General features: G+C 38.0%; 1 long non-coding RNA gene across 1 annotated transcript in view; it reads left to right on the plus strand.

Moving 5' to 3' along the window:
• The window catches only part of LOC308608790, a 59092-nt gene extending 39094 nt beyond the window's left edge, over nt 1-19998 (plus strand). Inside the window, exons 4-5 of the long non-coding RNA XR_014014233.1 lie at nt 4918-5017; nt 19806-19998. This is a non-coding gene — a long non-coding RNA (uncharacterized lncRNA). The remainder of the gene's footprint in view (nt 1-4917; nt 5018-19805) is intronic.
• Nucleotides 19999-21045: the final 1047 nt, after the last annotated feature.

The following is a 21045-nucleotide window of genomic DNA, read 5'->3' on the forward strand; positions in this document are numbered from 1 at the left end:
TTCTATGTCTGGGAGTCTGTTTCTGTTTTGTAAATAACTTCATTTGTGTCATATTTTAGATTCCACATGTAAGTGATATCATATGGTATTTGTCTTTGGCTTACTTCACTTAGTATGATCATCTAGGTCCATCCATGTCACTGCAAATGGCATTATTTTATTCTTTTTTATGGCTGAGTAATATTCCATTGTATATATGTACCACATCTTTATCCATTCCTCTGCTGATGGACATTTAGCTTGCTTCCATGTCCTGGCTATTGTAAATAGTGCTGCAATGAACATTGGGGTACCTGTGTCTTTTTGAATTATGGTTTTCTCAGGGTATATGCCCCGTAGTGGGATTGCTGGTCATATGGTAGTTCTAGTTTTAGTCAAAATCAGTAGAATTTTATGGAACTATTATTTCAGTAACGTGATTTTGCGGGGGTCCAGTAGATCTCAGAAAATAACATTCAAAATATCCTATGACCCCATGATCCTGTTAAATAAGTCAGATAGTATAAGTATATTCAGCATGTCCAAATATATCAAGGGGTAGCCGGGATATAAGAGGGGAAGTCTCCTGAATAATAAGGTATCTGGTAAGGGCACAACGGTTCAAAATGAATTCTGTTCTATTTTCCATCATGCGTTTTACAATTTTTTCTTAAAAAAAAATCCATCTCAGCATCACCAGCTGTTTCTACTGCTTTTTGTTAATCCTATCATATCCATTTCTGTGAAAACAAAATGTGTTAGACCAAAAAAAATAAAATGCGAAGGAGAAAGAACATATTTTATTTTTGTTTTTTATTCCTCTCCAAATGAGGTCAACTTGAGACACCTTCAGTATGTGAAATATGTATGTCCAAAGCAATTCACCCCATTAATAATGTATCTGTGGTTTTTCCTCTGTATTTCTTCTAAAATGTAGGCAAAAATCAGCAATTATGTGAACTGACAAGGCTTTGCCTGTTTTTACTTTTAAATCGAAAATCTTCGTGTTAAATGCATAGCTCTGAAGAAAGGCAGTTGCCGAGAGACATCTCTCTTCCTATTTTGTCTTTAATTATTTCAGCGAAAACTATGAAAAAGGAGTCACTCTGAATTGAGTTTTTGGAAACTATACAGGAGTTTTTCTGGTTCTACGCCTCATCCTTTCTCAGTAAAAGGTTGATTTTTATCTTGCCTTCCTGAGCTATTTATGCCATTTGCAGAGATCTAAACAGATGTGTTTCATTCATATTTCATTCAGAATCATGTCTTAATATGAAGGTTTGATTTTTTTCCCCTGAAATTATGTAGACTTTAATTTCTTATTTTCTACTTTATGTGGAAAAATCCCTTAATTTTTCTGTAATGGAATTCTTGGATGGAAACATAGATCAATTTGAACCAGGAGCATTATTTAGTCTTTAGAATTGTTTTATGTACGACTGCACTTTTTGAACTGAGAACACATCATATTTTATAAAATAGGTAAGTGTGGGCAGTAATGAAGTGTATCTATCACTTGCACATTAATGTCTCTGTTCATGTTTCTGTCATGTATTTCACTCCTACAAAAAGTAAAGTATATTTTTTTCTGTTGCAAATCCAGTTCTGGTCGTTTTACCCCATAGCAGTAAATTCATAGAGGCTCAGAGTCAATGGTCTTAAACCCCGAGTACCATAAATCAAACTTGCATTGGCTGTATAATTTGTTTCATTTCTTTGGGTCACAAAAGTTCCATCTTAATTGGGAACTATCTTAAGATGCATTTTTCTAGAGTACTGCACAGTTTACTGAGCAGGGGAGGGCTCTTCCCTATGGTATTAATTAATCCATTTCTTCCTTGCTGCCTTCTGAGGATGCATGGTGAAAAATCCCAGAGGGAGAGAAGAAAACCAACTCTCCATCACCCACATTTCTGGAGGCCTTGAAGGAAAGCAGGACACATCTTCCTTTTTTAAAATAATGTGGTGTCAAAGACTTCCATCATAAATACAGTGTCTGTATTTCCAGCATAAGTACAGATGATGTACTTTACATCCATACAATTGTAGAAATATCCGTGTTTATTATTGCTGTTACCATTACTTTGATTTTTTAGTTCAGTACATTTATTATTGCCTTTACCATTACTCCATGCCCCTTATGTAGAGCTGGAGACATAAAAATGTAAATTTGACAAAGTTGGGTTCACTTTGATGAACATTTCACTCTGTTTGCTAAACCAAAATGTGGACATTACAGGAAAACTGAGGTTAGTAAGTGGCAGATACAATTAACTAATGTCCATCCCGTACATAATAAGTATATGAATAAGATAAATATCTTAACATTGTATATATATCAGTATAAACATTATATATAATATGACTATTTCTATTTTGCTGGGGGTTTTCTTTAAATGAAAAATTAGTGACATTTAGTCAACGCTTTTCATCACTTATAGCAGTTAACATATATATGGTGATGATAGTCGTACGTTTAATAAATTAACACAAGAATTTACATTTGCTCTTGAAATAAACCTCAAGTCATCACAGTGAATTTTTCTTTAAACATCAGCTGGATTCTATTTGCTAGTTGTTTAAAACATATCTCTGAATTTGTTGTTGTTTGTCTGATATTTCTTGGATTTTGTCAGTGCTTTGCTAGTTTCATAATCAAATGTGGAACTATTTCGCCTTTTCTGTGTCCTAAACCAAGGTAAATATTAGCAAGTAAATCTTATTTTCAAAGAAGAAAATTCTGAAGCCATCTGGAAATGCCATCTTTGAGGGGGAGAATGGGTGAGGCAGGGAGTGAAGTTGGGTCTCTCTGGGATTATATAATTAGTCAGTTTCCAGTTTCTTCTGGGGGAGAAAAATGGATGTACAGCAAAGCATCCATTTTACTCAAGTTTTCAAATGCATTTGCACAGACTGGACCAAACAAGTTGACTTTGATTCCTTAATCTCCTTCATAGCTAAGATTTCATCTACTCATTTCCTACATTATACATTTGGACTCCCTGCCCTTTTTTATGATGATCATGTGAAACAGTTTATCTGTCATATTTTTTTCTTTACCAAAGAACCCATACTAGGAAGTTTTGTTAACTTTTATCCTCGTGTATCTTTTTTTTTCTTTTAATATGTTTATTTATTTATTTTTGGTTGCATTGGGTTTTCGTTGCTGTGTGCGGGCTTTCTTTAGTTGTGGCGAGCGGTGGCTACTCTTTGTTGTGGTGCACGGGCTTCTCATTGCAGTGGCTTCTCTTGTTGGCACAGGCTCAGTAGTTGTGGCGCATGGGCTTAGTTGCTCCGCAGCATGTGGGATCTTCCCGGACCAGGGCTCGAACCTACGTCCCCTGCATTGGCAGGCAGATTCTTAACCACTGTGCCGCCAGGGAAGTCCCTATCCTCATGTATCTTTTAAAAATTGTACCCTTTATTAATTCCTCTCTAATTCCTGCAGCATCTATGTACTTTGGGCTGTTGTTGTCTTTTGGATTTTGCTTGGCAAATGCAAGGTGTGGTTAGAAAGCTTCCTTCAAGCATCAGCACTGTTCAGCTGGATGAACTGGTTTCTGGAATAATATAACTGTTACTCAAAGTAACACTTTATGGTTCCAGTACTCCTGGCTGCAGCATTCAAAAACATTACTATTTAAAATTTCATGCCCACTAGGCCTAGACCATATCACAAAGTATACCCAACATGAGTATGAGGAAATAGCATGGATTTCTGTCAGCAGCCACACCAGAGGAATTGAAATATACTTTGGGAATTTAAGCCCAGTATTGTTTTCCAAAAGTGTGAAGGAAGCAGGGATACTTAGTGGAACACATTAAGTTTTAAAGTTTTTCCACCAGCAGAACCCTATTGAATGAAAAGTGCTAATATGTTACTTCTTCTGGTTTCTTTCCTCTTTCTCCTACTAGGTTTGAATTACTCAGTATTTGACCTAGACAGGAATTTCCAACCATATGCACAATTATAAGAAGACCAGAGTGTTTCAAATATAGCTTTTTTTGTTGAACGTGAAGTAGAAATGGTTCATTCCATTAATCCAAACCATCTATTTGAGTCAAATGTTCTGGTGCTGCTACCCAGCTTTTTTTCTTCTTCCTTTTTTTTTTTTTTTTTTTTGCTGACAAGCTCAATTGTAAATTTGGCCACTTATAGGTTGGGTTTCTAGTATAATAGAGACCTTCAACTCTTTCACAATATCTGTATAAAATACTTTCTACTGAAGAAATGTGATTACCCTTATTAGCACTAATGGAAAATGTCTCCATGCCAGATCGTTTTCAATAAACATGCACCGGGTGTCCTGGAACAGGACTAGCACTGGGGTTTGAGGCGGTGCCCTTAGGAAATTACGTGCTCCTTGGAATTTTATCACCATCTTACTTTGTTCTTTAACAAAAACTTGTAAAATAAACTGATTGAAAGAAAAATCCCTACATCAACTCTTTTCACAGCAAGGATTCTTAAAGTTGGGCTTTATGCATTTATTAGCTACTCTAAGACATCCCATTCAAATTTGGGTCAGAAAAGAATTTAGGACAAAAACATTAGATGCCTGTTTTAAATTATAATTTTATTTTTATTTTTTTCCAGCTTTATTGAGATATAATTGACTTATAACGTTGAGTACATTTAAGGTGTGGAATCTGCTGATTTGTTTATATTGTGAAATGATAATAACAATAATTGTGGTGAGAACTTTTAAAATCTGCTCTCTTAGCAACTTTCAAGTATATGATACAGTATTGTTAACTGTATGTTTACTGGATTTATACGTAACCATGCTGTACATTAGACCCCAGAACTTATTCGTCTTGTAACTGAATGTTTGTACCCTTTGACCGACATCCCCCCATTTTCTCCACCCCCCCCAGCCCCTGGTAACCACCATTCTCCTCTCTGGTTCTATGAGTTTGTTGTTGTTGTTTTTTCAGATTCCACATACAAGTGAGATCATACGGAATTTGTCTCTCTCTGTCTGACTTATTTCACATAGCATAATGCCCTCAAGGTCAGCCCATGTTGTCACAAAAGGTAAGAACTCCTTCTTTTTAACTTATATATATATATATATATATATATATATATATATATATAATTTATAGTAGCCAAGATATATATTATATATAAACATATATATTATATATATTACATATATACATATATGTTTATACATATACATACATAATATATATCTTGGCTAATGTAAGTATATGTATACCCTTTTCCTTTGGCTATATACCCAGAACTGATATTGCTGCATTATATGGTAATTCTATTTTTAGTTTTCTGAGCAAAGTCCATACTGTTTTCCATAATGGTTGTAGCAATTTACATTCTGACCAACAATATACAAGGGTTCCCTTTTCTCCGCATTCCTGCCAGCATTTGTTATTGCTTGTCTTTTTGATCATGGCCATTCTAACAGGTGTGAGGTGGTATCTCATGTGGTTTTGGTTTGCATTTCCCTGATGTCCATTCCCTGATGTTTGCATGTAGTGATGTCCATCACCTTTCCATGGGTCTGTTGATAGTTTGGTTTAGTCCCACTTGTTTATTTTTCATTTTGTTGCTTTTGGTTTCATATCCACAAAAATCATTGCCAAGACCAGTGTCAAGGAGTTTTTCCCCTGTGTTTTGTTCTAGGAGTTATATGGTTTCAGGTCTTTCATTTAAGTTTTAACCTATGTGAAGTTAATTTTTTGTGAGTGATGGTATAAGATAGGGGTTCAGTTTCATTATTTTCATGTGGGTATCCAGTTTCTTCAGCAAAATTTATAGAAGAGACTATCTTTTCCCCATTGAGTATTCTTGGGTCTCTTGTCCAATATTAGTTGACCATATATTAGATGTCAGTTTTAAGGTGTGATAATTCTAGGTAGACTCTAAGTTCTGGCATGTGTGGGATTCTTTAATAATTTAACTCAGTAGGGAATGAAATGGCTATCAAAGCAGCACAAGTTATCCAAAGCAAAAATCAATTCACCCTGGCTTATATGAATTGTTTCTTTTGGAATTCTCAGTCAGTATTAGCTAAAAGAAAGAAAAATAACCACAAGTTTACTTAATATTCAAATTTCATCTTTGAAGTAAACCAGTATGTTTTCTTAATGTTCTTAAGGCAATATTCATATTAGCAAATAATGGTTTCTAATACTCTGGCATCTAACCCACCTGTTATAATTCTCTCATCGCCTCTATTTGGGTGAAGTGCGCAATGCAACAATCATACAGAAAAATAAGAAGGATACGACATGTATGCTGAAATGCTTTGCTGTTTTGTAGCGACATGGATTTTGTAGGGCTGGTGGGTTTGAACACTCCCAGGGGAGCAGGAATTGTCTCGGCATTTCGAGGTGGTGATGGGCCTAACGTAAGACTCTGTGCCTCAAACTGACATGTCTCGGTTTCACATCCCTTTCCTCCCTTCTGATGGAAGTGCTAATAAGTAGAAAAATGGCCAAGAGACTGTCAGTGCAAAAAAGGAATAATAGGAAAAGAAGAGCTCTTTGGGATGTGACTCCAGTTTTAAACAGTTAGGGAATGAAACCCTGTTATTACTATTGCTCTATCATCTTTGTTTCTAAGAAACTATTCCTATATTATGCCTTAAGACAAACCTGAAGTCAATCTGCATAGATCGTGCTGGTTAATCAGAGAGGGGGAGAAAACAAGAAGAGAATACATAGGTTCATGTAACATTCTTTTTTTAAAATATTCTTTTCCATGATGGTTTATCATAGGGTATTGAATATAATTCCCTGTGCTCTACAGTAGGACCTTGTTGTTTTTCCATCCTTTGTATGATACTTTGCATCTGCTAATCCCAAACTCCCACTCCATCCCTCCCACACTGGTCCCCCTTGACAACCACAAGTCTGTTCTCTATGTCTGTGAGTCTGTTTTGTAAATAAGTTCATTTGTGTCATATTTTAGATTCCACATATAAGTGATATCATATTGTATTTGTCTTCCTCTTTCAGACTTACTTCACTTAGTATGATTTACATGCAGGTGTCCAACTTTCCCAGCACCACTTGCTGAAGAGACTGTCTTTTTCCCATTGTGTATTCTTGCCTCCGTTGTTGAAGATTAATTGACTGTAGGTGTGTGGATTTGTTTCTGGGCTCTGTATTCTGCTCTTTGTATCCGTATGTCTGTTTTTGTGCCAGTACCATGCTGTTTTGATTCCTGTGGCTTTGTAGTATTGTCTGAAGTCAGGGGGGTTTCTGCCTTCTGCTTTGTTCTTTTTCTTCAGAACTGCTTTGCCCATTCTGGATCTTTTATGGTTCCGCAAAAATTTTAGGATTATTCTAGTCCTTTGAAAAACGTCATGGGTAATTTGATCAGAATCACATTAAGTCTGTAGATTGCTTTTGGGTAGTATGGCTAAATGCCTCCTTTTTTTGTGGGGGGGGCTGCATTGTGTCTTTGTTGCTGCGCGTGGGCTTTCTCTAGTTGCGGCGAGTGGGCTTCTCATTGCGGTGGCTTCTCTTGTTGCAGAGCACGGGCTCTAGGCATGCGGGCTTCAGTAGTTGTGGCACGCAGGCTCAGTAGTTGTGGCACATGGGCTTGGTTGCTCCATGGCATGTGAGATCTTCCCGGACCAGCGCTCAAACCCACGTCCCCTGCATTGGCAGACAGATTCTTAACCACTGCACCACCAGGGAAGCCCCATAATGCCTCCATTTTTGAACGTGCATCCCAAGAGAAACACGTAACTCTGATAGTCCTGCACAGAGCGCCAATTACCTCACCTTTTTCCTAACCTCCAATCACCTTTCCCCATACCTAAGACCACTCTGCTTCTTTCTTCATCTTGTAAATATCTCAAGCCCCTCCCCTTCAGGGAGGTGGATCTGAGATTTGTTCTCCCATCTCCTTGCTTGGCTGTCTTGTGAATAAACCCTTTCTCTGCTGCAAACCTCGGCATCTCAGCGTTTGTCTTGCTGTGCGTTGGGCAAGCAAACCTGGGTGGGTTACACCTATTCATCTAAAACTTGTGTCACCCCTCTTCTAAAAGAATACCCATTGGTGGGGATCAATCAGTACCAGGAGTTACTCTTACACACTCAGAAAAAAAGGAGAATTGGGTGGCTTGGGTATTTCTTTTAAGTACCCCAATTTCTCCGCCCTACTGAAATTTCTCCTATGCTGCCCTCCTGAGATACCCTCAGATGGGAAAAAGGAGCCATGCAAGTGTGTCCTGTGACTTGACAAACTTCCTCAGTTGATTAAGGAACTCATCCCTGATTCTAAAGGAGAGATTCCTCTCCTAGAAAAAGCTCTTGGGACTAACAGTTAATGGTACAAAGACTTGGGTGATAATACTGACAAGTTACTGAGTCTCACATGCAACCTTTATGGTTAGAACTTTCATTATTTCAAGACTTGGAAAAGTCCTGAAGTAGTAAATCCAAGTCTTCAGAGCACAAGTCATTCCTCAATCCTTTTCAGTGGTTGTGATTTTCTCATACTATGACTATTTTCAATCCACATACTTATAGGTTCTGGGAGATCCAAGGCATAGCAGTGGTTTGGGGGAGAAGGAAAAGCCATGAGCCAGAATATACTTCTCTGTCCCAGTAAAATTCTGTGAGGCACATCCTATTCTTATACACCAGTACAGTTTTGCCCATATGTAGGATTCCAGCAGCTCCATGGCACCATCACAAAGTTATAAATTCTTGCCAGTGGAAATGTCCACACAACATCATATAGTAGGTGACAGGTCAGGGGTTTAAATCCAGAACTTCTGCCTAAAAAGTTAGTGCAACATGGGAGATACACCTGAGAATTTGTTTTATTCGTGGGGCCACAAGATTAGTAGAAAAAAATAACTGTTTAAGAAAACTTGAGGGGCTTCCCTGGTGGTGCAGTGGTTAAGAATCCGCCTGCCAATACAGGGGACACGGGTTGGAGCCCAGGTCTGAGAGGATCCCACATGCCGTGGAGCAACTAAGACGGTGAGCCACAACTACTGAGCCCGCATGCCACAACTACTGAAACCCGCACGCCTAGAGCCCGTGCTCTGCAACAAGAGAAGCCACCGCTATGAGAAGCCCACTCACTGCAACGAAGAGTAGCCCCCGATCACTGCAACTAGAGGAATCCTGCGCACAGCAACAAAAATCCAATGCAGCCAAAAATAAATAAAATAAAAACTAAATTTATAAGAAAAAAGAAAAGAAAAGTTGAGTTCTAGTTCTATTTACTGCTTTCTAGATGGTAGATATTGTACAAGTCACTTAATGATTGGGGGCTACACTTCCTTTTCTGTAAAATAGCGTTAGTTAGTAATGCTTATCCTCCTCTGAATTTTTTTTCACTGCAAGAATAAAAAGAGAAAATGCATGGGAGACACTATGTAAGTTCCACAGCGTTATAAAGATGAAAGGTGGTATTACTTACCGATATTTTTATGCTTCACTTAGAAGCTCAAATAAAGCAGTCCTTCCTATAAAGGGCAGTTTGCTTCTTCCTGAAATAAATTCTGATACTAAAAATCATCAGATTTCTTTTTCCTTAATGAGAAATGGACAATGAGTTTGCTATAGTACTTTTGACCTCCATCATGACTCTCAATGTGCAAGGTGGACTTTTGTGTGAAAGGCATTCCGTAAAATGACCAATTCAGTAGAACCTTGACAGTTATCCAACCATCATGACCAGAGTTCTGGCATTGCATTCTTGTAGAATTCAGCCTTACAGTGGGCACAGGTGGGCACACCTGTAATGGAAGGTTTAAACTATGTGAGAATAAATAGGAACTTGATCTGTTGAGGATTCGTTACCTGAAATCATTTGATGCGCCCCAAATATAGATGTCTGCTAGTATCTTACTATCTTTAAGACTCATAATGTATAGAACTGCCGTTCATAGAACATTATTACGGTGCCAAATTAAATGTCCGAAGCCATAAAACTGCTCACCACTCATTTAGGGAGAACTGACCTTTTCGTTTTATTCAATATGTTTTACAATTTTCTTTTCCAGGAACCACATTTTTAAAAAGTTCTGTTGTAGGGACAAAGCATCCATCATCTTTGGAATTTGCACGTTGTTGGTTGTTGCTCTCTGCGGCTACCTCCCCTAGCTGATAGCCCACAAAATCAAATTCTGAAAAACATATTGATTTCCAAGAGATGTAAACCTGTAAAAATTGTTTTTCCATGTTTTGAATTTGAAATTTTGAGTGACTGCTTTCATTTTTGATGGTGTTTGTTTAGTGATATCTAAACTGTGTCAGAAATTTGCCACTTGATTGATACTCTTGTTAAAATAGGCAAACTGCAATGGAATATGTAACTGTAACATTTAGACTCTGAGACAAGTCAGATATTGGAAGGAAATTTCAGTGTGGCATATTTTTCCCCATAGGGATTGTTTGAAAAGAAACCATTATCTTATCTAGATTTCATTTGAGTTCTTTGGAAGATCCTCCAGTGGCTAGTGTAGCCTGATGTTTTTGCCGATTTCCAAATTTGGGGTTGGGTCGTGTAAACACACAGAAAATCGAATTGCAGATTCTAGATCTGTTTTCCCTATCAAGATAGTCATTTCCACAATACCACCCTAGCTTCCTTCTCTAATACAGGTCACTCTTTTTTCCTCCACTTACCTCCTTCGTCTCACTTCCTGCAAGAAGAAATCCATACAAGAAACAGACATAGCTGTAATACAATATAAAATAATTATTACACACAGAAGTATGCATTAGAATTAGAATATTCCTTCTTTCTTTGCTGGACTCATTTGAGGTCAGTCTCCCAAACACCACTGCCTTTATTCCATATGAAATTTGACTTCAATTACTACATGAACAGGTGGTTTCATCAGCCTTCTGGCATTTTTCCCCTTCTCTCTCTGCTGCATTTGGTGTTTTACCCGAGACCTGGACCTGCCATGCGTTTTAGGGGTCAGCAGTTATCACTGAGAAGTAGGTAAGGATTTGAGGACTACAGTGAGTATTTTTATGTCATCAGAATTGATTCATCCTCCAATGGCTTATCTGTTCTGCTGGTGGTGACGTGGAAATTTTAAAACCATTCAATACAGAGGGTTAGCGGACCATCCTCACAGAAGGGATTATGAGAGGGGGTGGGATGGTGGGGCGATGCTTGACCACCAACCGCTGTTGCAATTGTCAAGCTGTCATGGCTGCGGTCTCGCTCCTTAAAAAAAAAAAAAAAATCCCTCTGATGTGTAGAAACGTCTAGCTTCTCTGACTTAAAGCGCTAGGGAGCCGAGAGACACTTCCCCAAAGTTGTGAGGTTTTGTCAAGATTCTTTCTATTTGGGATTCATTGGTTTACGCCTTTTGCATGTTTTCTCAGCTCTTCAAAGAAAAATGCAGGTCGACAACCTCTCCCTTAATTTACTCATTTCCTACGTCCTTGAAATTAAGAAATGTGCACACAGATCCTGTTTGTGCCCACATTTATTGTGTATTTTATACGGTGCTAAATTTACCTTTCTCCTAAGTGCTGGGGGGTAAAATTAAAATGCCTGCCTTCTTGATCCTAGGCAGTATAACTTACTAATGAGTGTAAATATTATTCCTGAACTATATTGCTGAGCTGTTGAAATGCTAGAAGGACTGTCTCTGTCCATCCAGCATCAAGTGTGCAAAATCACTGGTCACAGTTGACGAGAAGCAGCAAATAGCAGAGTGGATACCTTGTCTTGAGTGGGAAAGTGGCCCTCAATGTAAATTGACACAAGCCACGGTAGAGAGAGAGGGGAAGAAGTGTGGTGAAGAGAAACCAATGTCATTTTAAATGTTTTAGTAAAATAAATTGCAAGATCATTTCACGAGGAACTTTTATCATCAAGGTACAGAGAATGGTCTTGCTTTTTTTTTTTTTTTTTTTTTTTTTGCGGTACGCGGGCCTCTCACTGTTGTGGCCTCTCCCGCTGCGGAGCACAGGCTCCGGACACGCAGGCTCAGCGGCCATGGCTCACGGGCCCAGCCGCTCCACGGCATGTGGGATCTTCCCGGACCGGGGCACGAACCCGCGTTCCCTTCATCGGCAGGCGGACTCTCAACCACTGCGCCACCTGGGAAGCCCTGATCTTGCTTTTTTTGTTTGACGGTGATTATATTTGATTTCGGAGCTGTCCTGCAAACTTTCCGGTGAGGGTGGAACTTTCTGCATGCTTACTATATGCAGACATCTCAGGTTTTCATGTCTGTTTCTCTTGCTGTTTCTACAACTTTTAAAAACCATTGTCTATGTTGTCTGTGGAATTGTCGTTCCCCCGCTCCAGCCACCATAAAGTTGGTGTCCTCAACACTGGCACCTGTGACTGTGATTTTTTTTTTTAACTTTTTACTTTATATTGGAGTACAGTTGATGTACAATGTTGTGTTAGTTTCAGGTGTACAGCAAAGTGAATCAGTTATATGTATACATATATCCAGTCTTTTTTAGATTCTTTTCCCATATAGGTCATTACAGAGTATTGAGTAGAATTCCCTATGCTCTACAGTAGGTCCTTATTAGTTATATATTTTATGTATAGTAGTGTGTATATGTCAATCCCAGTCTCCTAATTTATCCCTCCCCACCATCCCCTGGTAACCATAAGTTTGTTTTCTACATCTGTGACTCTGTTTCTGTTTTGTAAATAAGTTCATTTGTACCATATTTTTTAGATCCCACATATAAGCGATGTCATATGATATTTGTCTTTCTCTGTCTGACTTATTTCACTCAGTATGACAATCTCTAGGTCCACCCATGTTGCTACAAATGGCATTAGTTCATTCTTTTTTATGGCTGAGTAATATTCCATTGCATACATGTACCACATCTTCTTTATCCATTCCTCTGTCAATGGGCATTTAGGTTGCTTCCATGTCTTGGCTATGGTAGAGTGCTGCTGTGAACTTTGGGATGCATGTATTGTTTTGAATTATGGTTTTCTCTGGATATATGCCCAGGAGTGGGATTGCAGATCATACAGTAGCTCTGTTTTTAGGTTTTTTTTTTTCCCTGTGACTGTAATCTTATTTCGAAATAGTCTTTGCAGATGTAAGTTAAGATGAGGTCATATGGGCATAGGGTGAGCTCGTAATCCAATATGCCTGGTGTCTTTATAAGAAGAGAAGAAATACAGAAACTAACATGCACAGAGCGGAGACTTCCAGGTAGAAAGAGGGACACAGAGTGAAATTCATGTGATGACAGAGCCAGAGATTGCAGTAAGGCAGCTACAAGCCAAGCAATGTCAGAGGCTGCTGGTAGGTAGGGGGGAGAAGGCTTCCATCCATATTGTGAGAACACAGCCCCAAGGACACCTGGATTTCAGACTTCAACTCCAGACCCGAGAGAGAACGAATTTCCGTGGTTGTGAGCTACCCAGTTTGTGATAGTTTGTTCTATAGCAACCACAGGAAAGGAACACAGTCTATTTTTATGTTTCTCTCTCACGTCTCCCTCGTTCAGTGTCTGTCTGTTCCCGTATCTCTATGTCTTGCGGTTACACCTTTGTCTTGCATTTCCTTTCTCTGATCTACTGCCTGTCTAGCTGTTTTTCTTTTTCCATCTCTGAGTCCTTTTCCCCATTTACCCCTTAACTGGCAAGACAGAGAGTCAACATGGGACGGAGGAAAGAGCGTGCATCAGGGCTACAGAGCCCTGTGGGTTTTATTCCTCGTTTGCCTCAAATGTCAAAAATCCCATTCATCCCTAGCCTTACTACCGTGCTTGGTTGTTGTGGAAACACCATGGATAATTTCTGAGAAAACACATCCTAATTGATAAAAGACAAGGTCATTCTAAAGTATTGAAACTGATGCAGAGATTTACATTTGCCATGTGGAATGAATGAATGTATATATGTTCCTGATTTTCATATATCTGTCTATAAACCAATATAAAAGTTTAATTTTGCATGTGCACATGTACTTAAAATCTTCTGTGTCTCAATGCCCATTCACGAATAGGTTAGAAAATTATTTTCCTGTCCTTGCTAGTCGTGTGATGTCTCACCGAGCTGTTTCCCTGTCCTATCTCCTCTAAATTTCAGAATACATTTCTATGAACATATTATAGCATGGTGCAAATTATGACCGTGATTTTCCTCCCACTCACAGAGCCTCTGAGCCTTGCATGGATTATTTTCATCTCCTGGGGACACTTGGAAACAAGGTGGTGACCCAACCCTCGAAGATGAAGATGTTGGACTTGGTTTTAGATTATAACATTATCCCAATAAGCTGAATATATGAAGAAAAGTGTCATGTTATTTTCTTTAGCCTGATGAGACCTGAATAATATTCTCGGTCAATAGACAGAGCTAAGAGTGAAAGATAGACCTTATTATAAAGACTCTATTTGGTCCATATTTCAAATAAGCTGGTCCATTTTCTTCCCAGTTCATACAAGGCTGTGTAAGTTTCCAGATATTACGTCAAACCCAGAAGCTTATCTCATTGGGAGATCTTGTTGAAAATATGGAAGATAGGGCAATAAAAAGTATAAGTAAAATACACAACATGGACTAAAAACGTAGCAAAGGCAGATGATGATTGCAGCATAATAAACAGAGACAAAGGCTTTTTAATAAGCATTCTCATTTACATCTATTGTTTCTGGTCTCAGCTGAGATGACTCTTCGATTTAAAAGCTCGGAGGTCCTGTTCCAGGGAAATGACAACCTACAAAGGATCATGCTTACTTTGGGAAATTCAGTTTTACCTAAGATAAGAAAATATGTATGTAGTGTAACATTTATGCACAAAGGGACAATGAAAGGGTCAAAATAAGGAAGACACATCTGTGGGAATTACTTCTGAAAACGTAACTCACTGATGCCTGCACAGGTGGACCGTCACGGGTTCTTTCCTGGGTGTGAGATATCCTTCTGTAGCCAGAGGCTGCTATCCCAACTCCCTGTGGAGATTAAAGCCATTTTCCACATAACTTGGGTTTTCACAACAGCTCAGAACACTTATACCTGCTCCAGCACGGTCACCAAGGTAAACGGTGTCCTTTGTTAGTTGTTCTGAATATTCTCCATAATTATCTTTGTTTTTATTTCATTTCAAAATGATGGATCTGATGGCCACCAATATGGTTATCACGGAACAGAAATCTTTATGGTGAAAAAGGCAGTCTCACTAATTGTAACAAATGTCAAAGAACAGAGGACCGTTAGTAAATTCAGAGGCTAGTTCAAATTGGTTGTCCATGAATATTGATTGGATGAAGGCCTGGCATTCATTAACTTGTTTTTATATATAAACATATCTATATATATATACACAAATTTATGTGTATATGTGTATGTTATATATATAAATTTTGGTTTAAATAATACACTATCCCTATATATATGTATACATATACATATATATATTTTATATATAAATTTTGGTTTAAATAATATACTATCCCTAGATATGTGCATATATATGTTATATACATTTAAATTTTGGTTTAAATAAGAGACTACCTCTATATATATGTGTACAAATACGTGTGTGTGTATATGTTATATATATATAAATTTTGGTTTTAAATAATACACTATCCCAATATATAAAAATATATACTATCATATATAAATATATAATATATATAATTGTATATGTATGCTATATAGTATAAATACATATGTGTATTATAGATACATATAAAATACTATATATATTAATGCATATACACATGTTAATAGTATTTTATATGTATTTATAATACACGTATGTATTTGCACTATATAGTATCTATTATATAAACATACCTAATATACATAATATAATGTATAACATAATATATAATTTGTGTATAGTTTTGAAATGCAGTGTATTAACGGAAAATTTGCGGGAATTCCCTAGTGGTCCAGTGGTTAGGACTTGGCACTCCAGGGGCTGTCCCTGGGTGTCTGGTACCTGCTCTGCGGGGGATGAGGGCAGGTGGATGGTGGTCCAGAGTATGGGAGCCCCTTAGAGGAGGAGATTGGGGTGTGGGTCCTAGACTGATTGGTTTGTATTTGAAAAATGCACTTGGGGGCTAGTTACTGTCTCTAGGAAGTCACTAGCCCTGGGAGATGAGGTCCCTTATGGACAGCAAAACCCCCAATGTCAAAGCATCAGACTACAGAAAATAAAGACATGGTTATTTGAATATTTCTCCCTCTCTCTCTCTGTCTCTCTCTCTCTCAGCACTGCACTAAGCTTGAAGTCTACATAGTGCCAGCAGATACAGTCTGTAGCAGGTTTTCTACTATCATCTTCTAAATGCTCAACGGAAATGAATCATTATTTCCTTCAGGCTTCGACAGATAAATCCATTTTTCTCTTTTCTAAACACGGAGGTGCTGTCTTAATGCAGTTACTCCCATTCAAAATCCAGTCAGATAGATTCTCAGATAATTAGAGCAGCATTAACTGCAGTATTGTTGAATATTGCAAAATTGTCCTAGGAGAGTTCGAAGAGAACTTTGAGGTCTTCCAGGAGTTTGACTGATGCCTAAAAACTTGGTTCTAAGCGAGGTGACCTTGTCCACCAAGACCGGCAAGCCTGCTGACTGCTTCCATGCTTGAGTTTGGGGGAAATAGTTATTAATAAGAAAGAGGACGTGCCTGTGTTTCAATACATGCCTTAAAATCAGAGGTCAGTGCTTCCCTGGTGGCGCAGTGGTTGGGAGTCCTCCTGCCGATGCAGGGGACACGGGTTCGTGCCCCGGTCCGGGAAGATCCCACATGCCGTGGAGCGGCTGGGCCCGTGAGCCATGGCCGCTGAGCCTGCGCGTCCGGAGCCTGTGCTCCGCAACGGGAGAGACCACAACAGTGAGAGGCCCGCGTGCCGCAAAAAAAAAAAAAAAGAGGTCAACATTCCCTACTGGCCATGAGAAAATGACACAGAAGCATTGAGTTTGCTTGAATTTGATACGTTGAATCAGGTGTTGGTGAACCATGGCCATGGGTCTGGTCCAACCTAACAACTAATTTATAAAATAATCTTTATCAGAAAATAACCACGATTCATTTCTATGGCTGTATGGGAACTAAAGGAGTAGAATTGAGTAGTTCCAACAGAGCCCTTATGGTCTGCAAAGCCTAAAATAATTATTATTTGGATGTTTTACAAAGAAAAAATTTTCCTACCCTGTTCTAGATCCAGGCAGAGAGCGTGTGTGTTAAAAACGATGTGCTTATTATAGTAGCTGTGTTAGCAAGCCTTCTTGACAAGATACATAACTTGAACCGTCGTGGTATATGCCCTAAACTTACGGTGATATATATATATATCAATTATTTCTCAGTAAAACTGGGGAAACGAGAAACGTGCCGAGGGAACACACAGTAGCTGTTCTACATATGGAGACTGAACACTATGATTTTTATATACATTTATTTTTTTCTTTAGAAGACAAGAAAAAAAGCACAATGATCATAATCAGAGTAATAGCAATAATGTATTCTTTAATCTCAGGCAACATTGTAGTTTTGGGTCTGGCATCAAAGAGAAGTGATATTGTATCATTGGAGCCTTAAACTCTTTCTGCAGATATTTTATCTTGAAAGAGCGTATTCTGTCCAAAAGTGCTATGGTTGAAATGACATACAAAACCCTCAGAATTATGACCAAACAGAGCAAAAGAAAAACTCCCATATGTTCATATAATTCTGGAAATAATCCAGCATGTATGTATAATTCTTGCAGTACACATTGAAATGTGTAGAGATGCTTTTATTTTTTTATTTTTTATTTTTTTTATTTTTTATTTATTTTTTTTTAAATTTTATTTTTTTTATTAGTTTCTGCTTTATAACAAAGTGAATCAGTCATACATATACATCTGTTCCCACATCCCTTCCCTCATGCATCTCCCTCCCTCCCACCCTCCCCATCCCACCCCTCCAGGCGGTCACAGAGCACCGAGCTGATCTCCCTGTGCTCTGCGGCTGCTTCCCACTATCTATCTACCTTACGTTTGGTAGTGTATATATGTCCATGCCTAGAGATGCTTTTAAAGGATGTTTTGAGACCTGGATTTGCATGTGATTGTATGAAATGTGTGGGATTTCATGTATGGAACTCGTTCTTGGAAACTAACTCTCCTGCATAAATGTAGACACTGACCACTTATAACCAAGAAGGGCTGGTGGTTACCATATTGTACAGCTCAGATCTAGAACATTTTCATCACTGCAGAGAGTTCCACTGGAAACTACAGCTCTAAAAAATAGAATGAATTCTGTTTCTAAAAGGCAAATCATTCCTAATTCTAAATATTGCGACATCTTTTCTAAAGTGAAAATGCTTACTTTATCATGCGTTTTTCAAATTCCACTCTCTGGTGATATTTGAAGAATTACGACAATTTATAAAATATATATGGGAGCACAACTGAACTAACAGCAAGATTTCCTTTATCTTAGAGAGGGTACCCTTTGGTTTTCTTTTCATAGTCAGTTTTAAAATATCCATCTTGCATGTCTAGAGACTTTATTTGAATCTAGAAAAAAAAAAGGCTCCAAAGATGACCTTTTCATGCAAGATAAGTTAAATGTGGTGGTATTATCATATCATATGTTTTATTATTTCCATATTCATCAGCTGAATGCAGAGTGAAAAATGGTGGCTATCTTTTTTTCCCCCTAAAACTCAATAAAGTGTTATTATGTGGACCCTGGAAGGCATTTATTAAGTCTCTATAAGGCATGGTGCTGGGGCAGTCAATAGCCTGGTTATTGGTTTCTAGGGTCTAACTTCAGAAATAACTTAATTTGTGTGTTCCACGGACTTGATTTTCAAGGAACGGTATCACATTTCACACACAAAAATTGGAGACATGTTTCAGAGATAAGTGGCCATTTTTCATGCATTGCAAATAAGTGTTAGACTTCTAAAAATCAACAGACTGCTTCAGGATCAAAGACGATAGACCGAGTGGTTCATGAATTGTTGTCAGCATCACTTGAGAGTGAAATAAAATGGAAATGACCTTTCTTTCCTCACCCCCTACTCTTTTATTTTTCCTAGAAACCTGCTCTTCACTTACTCATCCGGTAGAGTCTTTCAAACAAATTTTAACTGCCTTTCCGTTATGCAAGATCTGTCTCCTTGGGAATAAGGGAGGAGACAAAAATTAGGAAGAAAACAATGATTAAAAATTCTTCCGAGAGAAGATAGCGACGTTCCCCTAAGAATTGCCTTTTGGTTAAATCATTGAGTTGATTATATAAAGAACCTCTTATTCCACCCAATACTACCAATTATTATAATATTACTCAAAATGAAGTCTGTTTTCAAGAAATATTTTTCAAACATTTGTATAAAAGTATATAGTTTATGGAAATATTTATGGCATCACATTTTTAGCAAACCACTTAAAAAAATTTTTTTTCACCTTATTTCTCTTTAATATTCTAACTGGCCAGTTGGAGATTTTCTGGGCATATGGTGTAATCCCCTTTGGGGCTCTAATAGATGTAATTCACCATGTATTAGATCAGTAACCACTCAGAATTTTTATCCACTAGCTTTTTAGTTAAATATTTTTTAGCAAAGCAGTTGGTCCAAAAATTTAGTTGTGTTATAATCTTTTTTCTTGATTGGGGTAGAGTTGCTTTACAATGTTGTGTTAGTTTCTGCTGTACAGTGAAGTGAATCAGCTATACATATCCATATATCCCCTCTTTGTTTGGATTTCCTTCCCATTTAGGTCACCACAGAACACTGAATAGAGTTCCCTGGTCTATACAGCAGGTTCTCATTAGTTATAATTGATGAAATGTTAAAATACAACTGTGAATCAATCCATCGTTTTCTCCTTCATTCTTTCTCTTTCTCTGTCTCTTACAAAGAGTCTTCAAAAATACTGTCCACGAGCCACGTGACTTGCCCATGTTTCTGAGAACCATTGCTGAAAATGATGGCTTGTGAGCCACCAGAAACTACATTTTAAAGAAACTTTTCAGAGGGATTTTGCGACACTGAAATCTGAGAAATCTGGAAATCTGTTCCACTCTCTCAAGGAACAAATGGGAATCAGTCACTCACCAGGTGAGTTTCCTTCTGCCATTTTCCTCTTGCTCATGTTGGTTAGCTCCTGAGCCCTTATCTCTGAGAGATATTACATAGCTAGAGATTTGTTTTCAATTTAAGTCAGTACCGTCTCCTTTATTTCTGTTCTCTCAAGGTCTGATGCAGCTGGCACTCTGATCTTAGTTCAGTGGCCAACTTTATGTCAATCCGATTACCTCACTAAATTAATTACTTGAGGTGGCCTCTAGTATAAAAATACTTTATTGATTTATTTACTTCGCTCGTAAGAAGGGATGCAGCTTTAACGTAAGTAAGCAATGCATATGTTTAGTATAACCTTTCCCCATTGTATATGCATGAAAATGATTCGTTCCTTGTGATACTATACATTGTGGATTTTTGTTTCCCTTGGGTTTAATCTTGTTGATCATATAGCTTGAACACAGTTATCTTTTCCTGTATCTTTTCTCTTTTTTTGAAGTGCAAGCAAACATAACAATCTTTTGACTTACATAATTAGAAAATACCCATATGAAAAAAAAAAAGAAAATACCTGTATGTATCAGCATGCCTTTATTACAGTAAATCATTTCTTCCCACAAGTTACCAAATACCTATGGGACTCATCTGTGTCCTTAATGGCGATTTGCTCAGGAGTTTTTAACACAAGTACAAGGGTTTGCCAGTGAGATAAATGGGTCCATGATCCATGTTACCCAGAGGACTTATGAAGCCATGTTGGGAGAAACGATATCTTAAGAAAGAAATTCCTTAGTAGATTTAAAGATCATGATGGAAAAAATTGGGGACAGTAGCTCTGATGTGTTCAAATCCTAGCGGGGAGAGAATATTTCACATTGAGATTTACCAAAGGAAGGCAGTATATGAATTGGCTTTGGCTGTGTTCCCTCTACTGGATACCAGATTTAAAACCAGTGGATCCATTCTGAATCTTTGGAAGGAAAAATCTAGGCTTTTCTGGAACACTCAGCCTGGCTATCGTACAGGTGTTCCCATTGTTGAGATATTACTATTTTAAGGAACACTTAAGACCTATGG

This window comes from Mesoplodon bidens (genome assembly GCF_964165515.1).
Source record: "Mesoplodon bidens genome assembly, chromosome: X".
NCBI classification, from domain to species: Eukaryota; Metazoa; Chordata; class Mammalia; order Artiodactyla; family Ziphiidae; genus Mesoplodon; species Mesoplodon bidens.